Source organism: Macrotis lagotis, chromosome X, assembly GCF_037893015.1.
Source record: "Macrotis lagotis isolate mMagLag1 chromosome X, bilby.v1.9.chrom.fasta, whole genome shotgun sequence".
Taxonomy (NCBI): domain Eukaryota; kingdom Metazoa; phylum Chordata; class Mammalia; order Peramelemorphia; family Peramelidae; genus Macrotis; species Macrotis lagotis.
This window is the reverse complement of record NC_133666.1, coordinates 92271166-92274721: the sequence shown is the minus strand read 5'-3', so window position 1 is coordinate 92274721 and position 3556 is coordinate 92271166. Positions and strand designations below refer to the sequence as shown.

The 3556-nt window shown below is 38.3% G+C and overlaps 1 pseudogene; it reads left to right on the top strand.

Annotated features, from left to right (window-relative positions):
• Positions 1–2067: 2067 nt before the first annotated feature.
• LOC141501142 (GTP-binding nuclear protein Ran pseudogene) lies at positions 2068–2718 on the top strand (annotated as a pseudogene).
• Positions 2719–3556: the final 838 nt, after the last annotated feature.

Here is a 3556-nt window from a genome sequence, read left to right as displayed (position 1 = left end):
TCTCTGTGTCTTCCTGTAACTGATTCAGCTACTCCTCTAAGAATTTGGATGCTATACTACTTGGTGTATACACATTTAGTATTGGAATTAATTCAGTGGTAGCTTTTAGAAGGATATAGCTTCCTTTCTTATGTCTTTTGAGGGGATCATGTTTGGCAGCTTCTTTGTCTAAGTATTTCTACCCTAGTCTTTTTCCCTTCAGCTGAAGCACAATATCTTCTGCTCAAGTCATTTACTTTTATTCTCCATATATCTCTATGCTTCAAAAGTTTTTTCTTGTAAGCAGCATATTGTAGGATTCTTGTTTTTAATCTACTCAACTATCTGCTTCCATTTTATGGGAGGGTTCACCCCATTCACATTCATAATAATAATTATTAACTACTATAATTATTAACTATTGTCCTCCATGCTATCTTCTTGTATTTTCCCCCTTTTTTCACCTTTTCCATATTCCCCAGTATTTTCCTTCTGAATACCATCTCCTTCAGTGTGTTTACCCCCTTCTAATCAATCCCCTTCCACTTTCCTTCCCCTTTCACTTTACCCTTCTTCCTTCCCTTCCTTCCTTCTGTTCCTCCTTTCTCCTATTTATACTTACAAGATGAGATAAGTTTCTAAATTCAAGTGACCATGTGTGCTAAATTCCTCTTTGAGCCAAATCTGATGACAGTAAAATTCAGGCAGTTCTCACCTCCTCCCTTCTTCCCCCTCCATTGCAATTGGTGCTTTGCACCTCTTCATGTTACATAATTTACCCCATTCAATCTTTCCCTTCCTGCTGTCTCTTTGCATCCCCTCCTTTTTAAGGAGATATTATTTTTAAATCATTCCACCAGAGTCACAGAGAAGCCATGAGTGTCCATTACTCCTGGGTAAGTAAATTCTCTCTAAAAGAGTTACAGTTCTCAAGAGTTATGAGAATCATGCTCTCAGGTGGAGATATAACCAGGTTCATCTTATTGGATAGGTTTTTTTTTCTTTTGCCCTGTTTACGTTTTTTTAATTAATTTTTATTAAAGATATTTTTGAGTTTTACAATTTCACCCCCATCTTGCTTCCCTTCCCCCACCCCTCCACAGAAAGCACTCTGTTAGTCTTTACTTTGTTTCCATGGTGTACCTTGATCCAAATTGGGTGTGATGAGAGAGAAATCATACCCTTAAGGAAGAAAAGAGAAGTCTAAGAGGTAACAAGATCAGACAATAAGACTCCTTTTTTTTTTCTAAATTAAAGGGAATAGTCCTTGAACTTTGTTCAAACTCCACAGCTCCTTATCTGGATACAGATGGTACTCTCCTTTGCAGACATCCCAAAATTGTTCCTGATTGTTGCACTGATGGAATGAGCAAGTCCTTGAAGGCTGAACATCACTCCCACGTTGCTGTTAGGGTGTACAGTGTTTTTCTTGTTCTGGTCATCTCATTCAGCATCAGTTCATGCAAATCCCTCCAGGCTTCCCTGAAATCCCGTCCCACCTGGTTTCTAATAGAGCAACAGTGTTCCATGACATACATATACCACAGTTTGCTAAGCCATTCCCCAATTGAAGGAAATTTACTTGATTTCCAATTCTTTGCCACCACAAACAAGGCTGGTCTAAACATTTTTGTACAAGTAATGTTTTTACCCTTTTACATCATCTCTTCAAGGTAGAGACCCAGTAGTGGTATTGCTGGGTCAAAGGGTATGCACAATTCTGTTGCCCTTTGGGCATAGTTCCAAATAGCTCCCCAGAAGGGTTGGATGAGTTCACAGCTCCACAAACAGTGTAATAGTGTCCCAGATTTCCCACAACCCTTCCAACAATGATCATTATCCTTCCTGGTCATATCGGCCAATCTGAGAGGTGTGAGGTGGTACCTCAGAGAAGCTTTAATGTGCATTTCTCTAATAATTAATGATTTAGAGCAATTTTTCATATGGCTATGGATTGCTTTGTAAATTGCCTTTGCATATCCTTTGATCATTTGTCAATTGGGGAATGGCTTTTTGTTTTAAAAATATGACTCAGATCTTTCCATCATTCAGTCAGGCAGAGACGGAGACGATTCTGGAAGAACCATCGCAATGGCTACCCAAGGAGAACCCCAAGTGCAGTTCAAACTTGTATTAGTTGGTGATGGAGGTACAGGAAAAACCACATTTATAAAACATCACTTGACTGGTGAATTTTAGAAGTATGTAGCCACCTTGGGAGTTGAAGTACACCCCCTCGTTTTCCATAGTAACAGAGGTCCCATTAAATCCAATGTATGGGATACAGCTGGGCAAGATAAATTTGGTGGTCTGAGGGATGGTTATTACATCCAAGCTCAGTGTGCCATTATAATGTTTGATGTAACATCAAGAGTTACTTACAAGAATGTACCTAACTGGCATAGAGATCTGGTACGAGTATGTGAAAATATCCCTATAGTGTTGTGTGGCAACAAAGTGGATATTAAGGACAGAAAAGTCAAGGCAAAATCAATCGTCTTCCATAGGAAGAAGAATATCCAGTACTATGACATTTCTGCCAAAAGTAACTACAACTTTGAGAAGCCCTTCCTTTGGCTGGCTAGAAAACTTATTGGAGACCCTAATTTGGAGATTGTTGCCATGCCTGCTCTTGCACCTCCAGAGGTTGTCATGGACCCAGCACTGGCAGCACAGTATGAGCAGGACTTACAGATTGCTCAGACAACTGTACTACCTGATGAAGATGATGACCTGTAAGGGAATGAAGCTAGAGCATAGCATCAGAGGTCTAGTTTTATAGCCAACTGTCCTGTGATGTCAGTGGTGTAGCGTGTTTGCCACTTTATTATATAGCTGAGCAGAACATGTGCTTAATCTTTGGGATGCTGAAGGAGATGAATGAGCTTCAGAGTGAATGTGGCAGTTTAAAAAAAAAATTCATATTTTGGACCTGTGTATTTAGCTGTTTTGGACCGCAATTACATCCCTTTGAGTTTAAAATATAAGACTGGTGCAGTACCATCACAATATTCAGTGGTGAATCTTGCTTGTTATTGTCATTCCTTTTTTGTTTAGATCATAATAAAGTTGTATTTCAAATATCGAAAAATAACAAAAAATATGACTCAGTTGTCTATATTTTAGAAGTGAGTCCTTTGTCAGAATCATTAGTTGTAAAGATTCTTTCTCAATTTACTACATTTCTTTTGATCTTGGTTACATTGGTTTTATCTGTGCAAAAGCCTTTTAATTTTATGTAATCAAAATCATCTAATTGGTTTTTGGTGATGTTCTTCAACTCTTACTTAGTCATAAACTGCTCCTCTTTCCATAGATCTGACAGGTAAACTAATACTTGATATTTTAATTTACTTGTAGTATTGTTTTTTATGTCCAAGTCCTGTAACCATTTTGATCTTATCTTGGTAAAGGGTGTGAGGTGTTGGTCTAATCTAAGTTTCTTCCATACTAACATTCAATTATCCCAGCAGTTTTATCAAAGAGGGTGTTTTTATCCCAATGGCTGGACTCTTTGGGTTTATCAAACAGCAGAATACGGTAACCATCTCCTGCTTTTACACCTAGTCTATTCCAC